General features: G+C 38.6%; 1 protein-coding gene across 1 annotated transcript in view; it reads right to left on the bottom strand.

Moving 5' to 3' along the window:
- SLC9A9 (solute carrier family 9 member A9) overlaps positions 1-13,759 on the bottom strand; it is a 534,926-nt gene that overhangs the window by 145,837 nt on the left and 375,330 nt on the right. The window lies entirely within an intron of this gene.

Genomic DNA, 13,759 nt, shown 5'->3' with positions numbered 1-13,759 from the left:
TTTTTCATTTTGATAATGCAAGTGCAAGAAAAAGATCCATAAATAATGATAAACTAAATCTTAGTATGTATTTGAAATATGGAATAAGTATTTACAAATTAAATATTTTCCAGGTGCATGCATGACAGTTGATGAGCAAATAACTGAACTCAGAGGATGTTGTTCATTTCAGAGTTCTCTCTTTCTCTCTTTCACAAAAAATTGTGTTTGATGTGCTTATATTCTTTATCAAAATTTTCAATAAAGTTGCTTTTCACTATTCTTTTATTCTTCTGAGAGTTATTTATAAAATGTCTTAAAATATAAAAAATAAAGGTTTATTAGATGGCAAATGATGAATATTTCTCCTATGATACTAGTGGTTAACCAAAAATGTACAAAAAAAATGTTTAAAGTTCATCTTCTACCACCTAAAATACTGCATTCATGTAAATGACACTTTAAGTACAGGGATGTGCTAAAACACCTAGTAGGTTTGAGACCAAAATGACCCAGTTTTAATGCTGGTCCCATACCTTTTAGCTGTGTAACCATGGACAAGAATCCTCCCTTCTGTGAATCCCCATTTATTAATTTATAAAAAAGAGAGTCATAGAGCTTGCTTTGCAGAATTAGCATCATATTTAGTGATGAAGACAAGGCACCCAGTTAGTAGGAAACAGCAAGTGCTCAATAAATGTTTGCTTCCTCCTTTTTTTCTCTTTAGTATTGGTAAATTTTGTTGAGGCAGACGCATGACTAAATTATGACTGATAGAAAAAATAAGTCTGGCTAAAAATAAACATTACGAATAGAGGAATGGCACTGTGTGTGTGTGTGTGTGTGTATGGTATGTGCAGGCATGTGTGCATATATGCACGAACATGTGTTTAAAGGCATACAATGAGATGAAGAGTGTTTATGCATGAATGTAGGAGAAGTGGAAGGGTTATATCTGGGGAGTATTATACCAATTTCCAGGCCTGACAGAGACCTTGATGTGCTCTCTTAATATTGTGACACCAAGAGGGCTCCTCTTCTTGGGTCTTCAGTGCTCCAAATATCTGTTGAAATGTCTCGCTCTCTTTTTTAAACAAGTGTATCTGATTATTTCTTGGTTTTCTCTGTTGACAATTTCACTACTATTACTCAGAAGAAAATGGGAGCAACAAAATGGATTGCTATTGCTTTCATTATTGACCAAGAAAGCAGAACAGTGATGACAAAGAAGGAATGGGGAGGTTGCCATGCCATCTTAGGATTTATTAATGCTAGAAACAGAAATGGTACTCAATCAGGAACATTCTCTAGCCTTAGGAAGGCATACTTCATAATATTTAGGAAAAATATGGCAAAACTGTCAGTGGTATTAGGAATCACTACAACTCTTTTGGAGAACAATTAGGCAATATATAAAAGTCATTTACTACTTGGCACCAAAAGTCTATTTCTGGGAATTAATTCTGAAATTAAACCATCCAATTGGCATTTAAAGCAAAACCCAAACTACAAACATCATCATCTTTATCTGCATGTCCAAAATCCTATCTAGAAACAATTTAGGATATTTTATCTCCTCACCTCCATTCCAATTACCCTATAATAGCAGTCAGCAAATGTTTTATATAAATGGCCAGTTGTAGCTTTTTGGGGCCATACTCTATTGCAACTACTCAGCTTTGTGGTTGCAGCACAAAACCATCCACAGACAATAAGTAAAAAAAAAAAATGAACATGGTTATGTTCAAATAATATTTTATTGTGAACTTTGAAATCTTAATTTCCTATAATTTTCACATGTCAAGAAATATTATTCTCTTAAAAAATTCTCTGAAAAATGTTGCTGCAACCATTAAAAATGTAAAAATCATAAGGCTTAGCTGGTTAAGCCTCTAACTCTTGATTTCGGCTCAGATCATGATCTTTCATGGTTGTGAGATCGAGCCCTGCCTTGGGCTCCTCTCTGAGCTTGGAGCCTACTTGTGATTCTCTCTCCCTCTGTCTCTGCCCCTTCCCTGCTTGCACTCACCTTCTCTCTCAAAATAAATAAATAACCTTTACAAATGTTAAAATCATTATTAGTTCATGTACCATACAAAAACAGGTGGCAAACTTGACTTAGGCCATTCTCACTAAAGGTGGTAGAGACTTGGAGAGGGTAGAACCTTTCTTCCCTCCCACTCCACAACTGGGTCTGGATTTTTATAGTATCAGCCCATAGAAAACATGTATTTCTTCTCTATTTGTTACTTTGAATGACAATCCCTATTTGTAATGTCCTTTTTAAGACACAGTAGTTCTTTAATTGTATTCTGGTTATGCATCCTATCTCACCAAATATTATTGACAGCAAGGAGAAAGGAAAGAAGAAACAAGTATTTATTGATCACCTTCTGTGGTGAAAACATATATAGGTTTTCTCAAAGGGAGTAATGGTGTTCCAAACAACATTGTCTTGTAAACCTGACAGAAACCCCAAATAGATTGAAGAGCAGGCCAGTGCCACAGGTAAAAGTAAATGAGCAATTGGTTCCATTTTGAACCATAGAATCCCTAGTGACTCTCTTACAGACTCCTCTTGCAAAAGAAGTGTAACTTTCTAGGCTTATAGATGCATAGGTTTTTTCAAGGAGCATCTCTCCCCTGATACCACAGCCTATGGGTTCTCTCCATTTCAGAGACTGGTTGGCAAACTGAGGCAGACCAGGACCTTTAGAATCAGAGAGTCAGGGCCTAACCAAGCCTAAGGCTCATTTAAAAGTCTCTGCCAATCCATGGTTCAAGTTCTATAGAAAATATGAATTCCATAGAAAAATGACAATTTTAATGAATTTAAATAATGTCATGATCAAGGTTAACTAGAGCAGTGTGTTTCTTATAATGTGCATATTTATCACGCAAGGATTTTGTTAGCATGAAGAATCTGATTCAGCAGATGTCTTAGTCAGCTTAGGCAGCCAGGACGAAATACCATAGCCTGGGTGGTTCAAACAACAGACATTTATTTCTTCCAGCACTGGAGGCTGGGAAGTCCAAGATCAGAGTGCTGGCTAATTCAGTTACTAGTGAGAGCTCTCAGATTGCAGACGGCCACCTTCTCACTGTGTGCTCACATGATCTCTTCTTTGTGTGTGTTTGGAGAAAGGAAGAGCACTAACTCTCTGGTATATCTTGTTATAAGGACACTAATCCTACTGGCTCCAACCCTTGCGACCTCATTTAACCTTAATTACCTCTGAATAGGTTCTATCTTCAAATGCAGTTACACTGGGGGTTAGAGTGTCAACATATGAATTTGAGGGGGAGGAGACAAAGCAATCTGTAGCAGTAGGTGAGTGTGGGGCCTGAGATTCTGCATTTCTAGTAACCTCTCAGGTGATGCGGATGCTGCTGGTCTTTGGACCACATTTTGGGTATCAGGGAACAAAAATCTAAGGTCTTAGGTCCTGCTTTAGGAAAGAGTGAGGGTGATCAATGATAAACGGGATGACATATAGCTAATCAGAATAATAAGGTTTGTTGAGGAATGAAGCTGATAACAATAACAGCACTGCATCCTATTTATATATAAGATGTCATCAAAGAAAGCCCAAGGACATGAAGAGATGCCTCCAATAGCAGCCTATTCTTGAACAAATGACCACAAATAGAATTGCCTTGAATGGTATCCTTGAGATTTCCGGACTTTTCCTAAGACATATGAAATTCTCCAGATAAAAAGCTTCATGCCTCTAAATCTGAAAGTCTGTTACCAAAGATGACTTCTCTGGAACATTATTAAAAGTTCATTTTCAGCTAATGTGAAGAGATAAGAACAAGAGCACCATATGAGAAAAATAATCTTGGCCTATAAAGAGGAAAGAAAACCCCATCTGAGTTTCCAAACTCATATTTCTATTTACTCTACAGAGATAGCTGCAGCTTGAAAAGAGATGAAGAAAGAGACCATTTTGCCATCATTTTATTTGGATCTCTAATTTGTACATCATTGGCCAGGAGAAATGAGGACTGACTTGACAAAAGATCTGCATAAAAAGAAAAAGAAAAAGAGAATCCCTTCCCAGATATATTTTGACAATTTCCTACAAATGAGGCTAGTCAATTCTGGGTTCAGGAATACCAGTTTTCTCTAGCAATATGTTGGTGGTTCTCAGAACTATTTTGGATACCTGTGTCATTATTTTTCTTGAGCATGAAGTGGGCTCATTTGGATGTGAGGTCAGGCCACTGTCCCCGTATTCAATTACCAGTATTAACTCAAAGTAAAACTTTGGAAGCTTCAATTGTAAGTGATGTGATGTCCTTCTATTGCTTTTGACTGAAAAGTGACAAGCATAAAAATAATTATCTGATCTTTCATGGCCTGATTTTGGGAGAACCCGTTTTGGGGATACTGGACATTCCAGACCCTGATTCATAGCACAAGCACCAACATTGTGAGCATCCCTGGAAGCCTAGAATAGTGATTTAGCCTCTCAGTCCTTTTTTTTGCACAGCCTTGAACAGAGCAACAGAAAGCTCTGATTAAAATCAGCTGCCAGTATTCAACATTCCCATTTCATTCACAGTTTAAACTTTCTCACCAAGGACTAAGTTAACATGGCAGAAATCAGTGGCAAAGGATTAAGCAAATATACTTTGCCTGAAGCTATCCCTCTGCATCAAAGAATAAAGTCAAGCTGGCCTAAGTGGAGGCACAGGATGGAAGAGTTTTTCTAGGATGCTCTCTGCTTGGTTCTTTTTTTCCAAGTGAATATCATCATTGACCTGCTGCTTTTCCTTGAAATCATGCATGAAGACTGATTTGGATGGAATCCAGAATATTAACAGATTTGTTTGAAAGAGTTATCTGACTATTAAGAGTTCTCTACCAGCAATTCTTTTATTTGATTTCCCAGACCTAAGATTTTTGGTGATGTGTTGCTGGGGTTCTGGACTGCAAGGGGTCGGGGGAAGAAGGACAAAAAATATAATGTGAGCTAAAGTAAAGTTGTATTTAATAATTATTGAGCATAAAATGTGAGGTTGTGTTTAATTACTTTAGGGACAAGTCTTTCAAGAAGCTCACTTGTTTCCTTAATAGGATGTTTTAAGTTGAATAATGAGGTCCAACTGAGGAGATGCTGCCCCCCACCCTCCATTTATCTCCAAGACAGTCCCTCTGACCTGCAGCAGAAGAGTGTTGGAGAGAGTGAAGACTTCTCCCTCATTCCAGAGCTTAGGCTGACATTTCTAAGATTAGTCTTTATGAAACATATACTTTTGAGCTTATTTGTCACCTTGATATGTTAACTGCGGCCCTGGACTTGTGACAAAGGAATCTGGGGTGAGCAGGGGGTATGTGCAGATTTATGAGTATGGTGCCTCATACAGTGCCTTGACCACCACTTCAGACACCTCAAACTTTATATATTTAAAATTGAAGTTTGCGTCTTCCCTTCAAACTTACTCCTCTTTCTCCATTTTCTGTCTTGCTAGTAATATTATTACTTTCACCTAGTTACCCAATCTCAAACTCTTACTCATCTTTAATTCTTCTCACTTTCTATTTTCCACTTCCAGATGCCAGGATCTTTCCACTTCTAGAACGGCTTCTCAATTTGGCTCTTCTTTTTGATCCTGCTGCTTCTATATTTTGGGCTTTTATCACTCTGATGCAGAATTATTTTAACCCTTTATTCCAGGGCATTGCTGTTGGAATTGTCTTCTTTTGCACTTTGCTATTCCTTTTCTAATTTCTTAAGCATATTTTATTTTCACTCTTTATTTTTATTTAAATTTTTCTAATATACTAAAGCACTTAAAGCTTTTTTTCCCTTCTTTGAACACAACTTTAGCTGTGTCCTATCCTCATCGGTATGAAAAATTTTTTTTATTAGTCTCTAGGTAATGATAAATTTTAGCTAGGACTTGCCTATTATGTGAAAGATAATTCAAAAGAATGTTTCTTATTTTGCAACAAATTAAAATTTTTTGGCAATCATTTATTGTTGATTTAAGATGTTACTGAATTATAATTAGAGAAACGGAGCCTATCATATTACTCTTTCTTTTCTCTTTCGGATGAATGATACTTTGGCTGGATAGGATTTTAGGATCATAATCTATGAATAATCCTTCTTTCTTTCTATATGTACTAATTCAGTATTCTTTAGATTCTAGTACTCCAGATGATGTATAATCTGTTCTTTCTGTCAGAAGGTCTGTCAGAAGGTTGTTTCCTATCTTTGAAATGTAGGAATCTCACCAGAGTAGGTCTCAGAATTTTGCTGTTGTTTTCCCCTCTTAATTCATCCTTTCTAGGATTCAGCAGGTATTGTAATCTGAAGGACCCAGTAATTTTTCAGTTCAGGGAATATTTTCTTCCATTATTTGCTTAATACTTTCCTTGTACTTAGTACTTTCCATGCACTTGTTACTTCATATCCTCTGGCATTTCCATTGTTAACATGGTAAATCTTCTGGATTTGTCTTCTCAGTCTCTTTCCTTGTTCCACATATTTTTACTTTCAGGGGAAGTTCTCTGTGTCTTGAAATGTTTCTTTAACTTGATCTTTCAGAACACAAATTCTATTCTCAGCAGTGAACATCCATTTTTTTTTCAAAGTGTCTACTGAACTTTTAAAACTCAGAAATATCATATTAGTTCCAGAAAGGCTTTTCTGTGCTCTAATTATATCTTTGTTCTAATTACTTTTATTAATGTCCTCTCTCTCTCTTCTCTTAGTTCTACTATAAATGAAGCTGCCAGCTCTACTTGCTCAGCATAGTCTTTTTCCCTCTAGTTACAGACTCCCCTTAAGTGGGCTGTAATTTTTCATTACCTACTCATTTTGTGTGCTTTCTCAATATCTGTACTGGCTAGACTGTTAGGGTGTTCTGTCAGTGATGGCAGAGTAGGGGGTAGGGGGCAGGCTAGTGTCCATTCTTGTGGCCTGGTGGCCAGCAAGAAGACAAACTGATAACTTCTGCTGAGATGCTGACTGAATCCTTCAACATAACCGACAGATCAGTCTGGCTCATCAGAGAAACCCCATGTAGGTCCAAGAATATGCATATGATCTGGTGATCTCTTTGAATTCCAGACCTGTAGTCAGAAGTGACATAGCCCCCTTCTACGAGACAGGCATCTGCCGTGTGGGCTTCTTCTGGGAGCCACAAAATCCAAGGCCAAGGCCTTTGCTTTCAGGCTCCTTCTCTGCAGGTCTTGCTGGACACCATGGAACCAGAAGTCCCCACTATGCTCTCTCCTTGAAGTGGCCTTTGGACTCAGCCTCTAATATCACTTTTGACTCCAGAGAAGGGATTGAAAAGGGCAGGGGATAAGGACCATGCTTTTTCTCTGGCAGCCACTTTCTCTGATTCCAAGTTATCTTCTTAAAGTATAGGCATGATAATCCCAATACCTCCAGGGCCTCCCCATTTCCTATAGGACAAAGTCCAAATCCCAAATCCTTTGAGCTGAGCCTTCCTCAAGCTGGATGCATCGAACCAGGCCACATATCCTATACTCTATGTTTTCTGTCATACTAGACTTCACTTTCTCCAAAGCCATGCCATATATTCCCTCTTCTGTGTTGATGTATCCATTCCCTTCATCTGGATGTCCCACCACTTTTCCCATCTTTGGCTTTTGGGATCCTTCTCATTCTCTAATTCAGATACCACCTTTTACAAGAAGCCTCAGTTAGAATCTATTCCTCACTCCCCAGGGCCCCTGTTTCTCCTATTTGTTCCTTAGTGACAGACTTAACACAACTTGCCTTTTCTTAGATTATCTGTGTACTTTTCTTCCTCTCCCACCCCAAACCCTAAATAACGTGAAGGCAAGTTCCAGGTCTATTATTCCTTTCTATCTCTTCCTGCAGTGTCTTACATGAAATGAGTGCCCAATCTTTGTAGGGTTGAATTGATAATGAAAAACATTTAAACTGGAAATTGGTAGATCAATCCTGACCTTTTCTTACTATAGGTGAGAGATACAGCCATAAAGAGCTGCCGACGGTTAATGGAGGAACTAAGCCTGAGCAGCAGTTTACAGGCTTCCAATTTCATAAAAGGTTTCTGAATCCCATAGAAAGGACTTCCAATTATTTTTACTCCCCCCCCCATGGAGGAATTACTGTACAAAGAGCAATGGGATGTGGAATAAAAGGGACATGGTCAGTCAGAGCCACTGAATTTCATGCAAAGCCCTATCCTCAGTTATCTGGGAGCATAAACGTTAGTAAAGTAAAAGATGGCTGGCTAAAGCAGCACATCCCAGAAGTTTGTGCTTTTCAGAAGGCCTGTTATACATGAATCATTAAAAAGATGAATTTTGAAGGGGAAATGCTTCTGATACTGCAGGAAGTTTGAAAACATGCATCATGTAAAGAAGTAGGAAGATTAGAAAAACAAGTAAGGGGTAGTCCTATGAAGTACACAAGGAACAATTCTTATCAAAGTCATTTTCAAAGGTGACTCATTACAATGAAGACTCACCCTACTCATCCCCAGTGCAAACTCCCACTTTAGACAGAAGCTGGACACACTCCTGAGTAGGAGCTCCTGTGCAAAAGGAGGGTGTACTATGGATGGAGAGAGGAACAGGAACTTACCGGACCTCTGTGTGACTTGGGAATGAGCAAAGAAAAGGCTGTTGGATGAGCAAGAGTCTAATCTTGACCTAGTCTAACCATTTCTCTGCTTGGGGGCTCCTTGAAATAGCTGATCTCTGGTGCCATTTTCTTGCTGTTGCTCTGAAAGCCATGTCAAAGGCATTAAAATACAGAGACCAGTATTATTAACTGTGTGTGTGTGTGTGTGTGTTGCAAACATGTGTTAACATGCTCCTTGGATGAGAATATACTGCAGCTCTTCCTGGAGAGGAGCCCATTGCCCCCTTTAAGAATCCCACTAAAGTATGCTGTTGCTTTAAATGGACCATTTAAAGGCAAGGGCCAATGCCTGACCCAGGGCCAGACACATAGCAGGCTCTTGAAAAATGTGCTGAAATTGAATAGTCAGTATTCAGTGAAAAGGTAGAGATTCAGTCTGATCTTTTCTTCCTCTTTGACCTTCATTTATTTTTTTACAATTGTATTCCATCTTTTTTCTCCTCTTCACAACCCCATCAAGACTTTATGTGTATTTTTGCATGTGTTTGCATGTGCTTTTGCATGTTTATATGAGCTTTTGTGAGTAAAGGTGTGTATGACTTTATACCTGTGTGTATGTGTGTATATCTATAAATATATCTGTGTATATGTAAGTATATTTGTGTGTATATCTGTCAATACATGTGTTTGTATCTATTAGTTGTGTGTGCATGTGTGGCTGTGTCTGTTTATGTGTGTATTCCTGTATGTAAATATATGTATATATACTTGTATATGTGTGTATAACTCCATATATATATGCATTATGTGTGTGGGTACGTGTGCATGTATACATTTTATATGTATATATTAGACACCCACTATAGCCTAGTAATAAAGTCATTTCTTCACGTAAATGAACTGAAAAGAGTCTAAATGTCATTTTGCTTGGGTTCAATCTTGAGTCTTGTAGCATTACTGGAGTAGGATGGGGGAGGGTAATGAAGAAAGAGCTACTTTAGTGGAATGGGATATGGGAGAACACTTTGGGATGTTGGCATTAGCCATCCAAACTAAAGGGAGATATGATTGGTGCAGGAAAAGAGGAGGTAAGAGCTGAAGGAGGAAAGGTCTGAGAAATGACAGAGGATGAAATCTAGAGCTCAGGGAAGGGTTGCCATAGAAAGGAGAAGGGATACGTCTTTTACTGGGTTAGGAAGCTCTTTCCAAACTGGGTGACACTGTTTCACTGCTCTCAGAGCAGAAGCAATGATGACAGCAGACTTGAAATACTCCTTTCTATGGACTGGATTGTGTCCCCCTAAAATTCATATGTTGAAGCCCTCACCCCCAATATGATTTATTTATCTCCTAAGGTTTTTAGGAGATAATTAGGACTAAGGAGGACATAAGAGTGAGGACTTAATCCTATAGCATTGGTAGAAGGAGGAGGAGGAGGAGGAGGAGGAGGAGGAGGAGGAGGAGGAGTGCATACACTGAGGAAAAGCCATGTGAGGATATAGTCAGAAGAAGGTCATCTCCAAGGCAGAGAAAGGGTCTTCATTAGGAACTGAATCTGCTGGGATTTTCCAGCCTCTAGAATTGTGAGAAATAAATTTATGGGGTTTAAGCTATCCATTCTGTGGTATTTTGTTACAGGAGCCTGGGAAGACTAAGACACCCCTGAAGAACTCTGCATATGCAGCCACTGACCTGTGGGAGAGAAGTCTCCAAGGCCCAGAGGGACTCTAACTCTGGGAAAAGCACATCCTTGCTTTATGTGAAAGTCACAGAGACTGGGACAATGGGAAGCCTACAGAAGAAGGGGTGTTGGAATTCTATAGTCTCTTCTCAGTCCAAGGAGCTTCATTACATGCATTTGTGTTCCTCTATCATGGCATTCTATTTGGCTAATTCCTACTCAATTCCCCAAGAAGGAAGCAGACCCAGCAGGACATTCTGTTCTTAGTACCAAAGTTATAAAAATTCATGATTCATTATCTCTTCTTCCCATCTGCTACCAGTCTTTGTGGTAAGCCTATACTGGGTTAAGAAGTCAGTATCTGAATTCTTCACTTATTGGTATTGTGACTTAGGGCAGGTTGCTTAACTTCTTTGTGCTTTTGTTTTCTAATTAATCTACCTTGTAGGCTTGCTGTGGAGAATCAAGAAAGTTAATGTATACGTAAGAAAATATTAGCATGTGGTAAAGACTCAATGTTGAGTGTTATTATCTTTTGCTGACCCTCTTCCTCAAGTTCAGCAGGGGACCTGTGGCAGTTCCTGGAGCAGATGCATGGGCAGCTCAAGCCTAGGTACTTCTAAAGGAAAATGTTGTTGATTGTATAAGGAGAAGAAGATGGGCACAGGTGAAGTTGGGATGGCAGGTTTGGTAGTTTGAAGGTGAAGGGGCTCATGCCTATTTGGCTTGTTTTCTCAATGAAGTGTGAAACAAGGTGATCAATTGATGAGAGCAGGGAGAAGGCACTGTGTTGTGTTTGTGAGAGATGGAGAAGGAATGAATTAAATGTCTAAGAGAGGGGGAAAATGAACCTTCTAGAGAAATCTAGTAAGCTTGCTAAGCAATATTGAGTGCCAATTTGAGTCTTGAGATCATGAATTTAAAGTGAAAACAGGGGCTTGATTGTGGGAATTTCTTCCAACATCCAGCAGCCCGAGTGTTGGCAGGGAGAAAGCAGAGAGAAAGCAGGGAGTTGCTTTCTGATTGATTGCCCTCATTTGCGGGTGTGTATGTCCAATGCACACTAAAGTCTGCTTTTATAGACAATTGTGCCAATTTTTTTCCATAACACATTATGTTAATAATAAAAGGCAATATATTAGAATCTTCTCACCTTGTTGCAACTTCATTTTTATTTCCTTGTCCCTTTCCCCTGAGACTACATATTTAAATTACCAGCTTATGGTAATTTAATTTGTGGAATGCTTTGGACAAAGAACTCATTTTGTTAGTTTATGTGGCTTTGGGTACTATATTTTCTTTTCGTTATCCTTTTGGAGTCTTAATTTTTGTCAAAGCAACAAAGGTACAGGGAGATAACAAAGGCTCATATTTATAAAGCACTTACTAGGTACTAGCCACTGTTTTAAGCACTCTGTATATATGAACTCTCTCATTTTCCACAAAAGCCCCATTTTACAGATATGGCATAAATAACTTGCATGGGGTCACAGAATGAGTACATATCAGAGCTAGGGTTCAATCCAGGCAGCCATGCTCTGGAGTCCATGCTCTACACTTCTGTGCTTCTCTAATGCACCCATGAGAATAAGTTAATAAGTTAAATATTTGTGTCTTTCTAAAAGATTGACTTTATGAAAAATTTATAGATCTATTTGCCTCTAACTGTGCCATTTCCTTACCTTTCTATCACATTGTATTTATGTCCCCACTCCCCACATCATTAAGGATAAAGTTACGAGTATCATCTATCAAGATGGCCAATATCTATCTATGAAAGGCCTACCTTGTTTTAGTGCAAATGAGAAAAAGATGACCAAAACACTCTCCTTGCATTTCCAGAGATCATTCTAGCTGAGGGTCAGACAGAGTAACACAACAAAGGATAAGGTATACCCCCCAAAAGATACAAGAGCTGATGAAAAACAAGCTATCTAAAGAAAAAGAACACGTCCATGATGCTGAATTCATTTCAACCTCAGTGAGAGCCTTTTTAGTTCCTGAGCAAATGCCAGACTGGTCTGGTTGCGCTGGAGAATTACTCTGGCAACAAGATGCCCAGGACTCTAGTCACTGAGCTCTTGAACTTCTGAGTATAGAGTGCTCAGAACCTGAGGTGATGTTCTGAGTGCAGTTTCAGCAATTTTAATTTGTTCCTTTGACCAAATGGGATAGGGTGGAGTTCTCGTATCAACTAGATGAGGTCACGTCCTGGGAGTGTTTCTCATGATGGGTAATGTGACAGTTGGCTGGATGGAGAGAAGGCAAGTTTGGAGCCCCTCATACATAGAATCTAGTCTGGACCCAGTTGTAACTGGTGGTGCTGCCTTGGGGAAGACATTTAAACTTTCCAAAACTTTCCAGTTTTCTAATTTACAAAAGGGGAAAGTAATACCTTCCTTACAGGGATGTTGTAGGGATTAGCAATGACTTTGTAAACTTCCTAGTATAATAGACATTCAATTAACTAAAGCCACCATTATTTATTATTACACAGAGTTAAACATGACAGTTATACTCTCTGGAAAAATTTTCTTAAATATATCCTTTATTGCCTGAGCAGTCACCTATTCCTCCTAGTTCTATGTCACCTTGGGTATATTCAGAGAGGGTGAAAAGGCCATAAAAATGCAACTTATTATACTCAATTGTTATTTTAGAAGGTTCTCACTAGATGCACTTAAAAAATTACATGATCATTTTAACTTGTGTTGGACTTTCTATTGCTACATACATATATATAATTATGGTATTATTACTATTATTATTATTATTTAACATTGTTGCGAGGAGAAAGGTTACGGTAAGAATTATTTATTGATTGTTTCTATTGACCAGGCACTCTGCCAAGTGGTTTCACATACTTTTAAACATCACAACAACTTGGGAAATTGGTGGTAGCATTATTCACATTTTAAAGATAAAAACAAAACAAAACAAGGCTCAGAGAAGTTGAGTCACTTTTTGCAAAGTCACACAGCTAGCAAGTGTCAGAGCCCGTCTGGCCCCAGCCTCTTTGCTCTGACCTCCATCTTGTGAGGCTTCCTGAAATGGATATTGATGGTTATAGCTGTTTTACAGATGAAGAATGGCAGATCATGGCAGTTAAATGATTAGTTCAAGGCCAGACAGCTATTGAAGAGGAGACACAAGACTGAGTCCCAGTTTTCTGGTCTTTAGTCTAGTTTCCCTCTTTTTCCTTGAGCGCCTGGGAGTAGACGATACAGTAGAACGGTTGAGAACACAGGCTATTAGGGTCTTACTGTCAGAAATATGGAAAGACAAAAACTAGAATGGTGTTGGATTAGAAGTGAAGGTACTGGTGTCAACACTATATGTAAAAATGAACGTATATGTAAATGAACATTATGTAAGTTTCTCTCTTTTTTCACACACATATAAGTTCCTAATCATTTCCAGCCAGCCTCGAAGCAGCAATGAGCTCACCAAACACCAGATCTTGGTTTCTAAATGCCATTCTTCACTAAAGGAACAAGGG

The sequence above is a fragment of the Suricata suricatta genome, chromosome 5 (genome assembly GCF_006229205.1).
Source record: "Suricata suricatta isolate VVHF042 chromosome 5, meerkat_22Aug2017_6uvM2_HiC, whole genome shotgun sequence".
Lineage (NCBI taxonomy): Eukaryota > Metazoa > Chordata > Mammalia > Carnivora > Herpestidae > Suricata > Suricata suricatta.
This window is presented reverse-complemented; position numbering and strand designations above follow the sequence as displayed.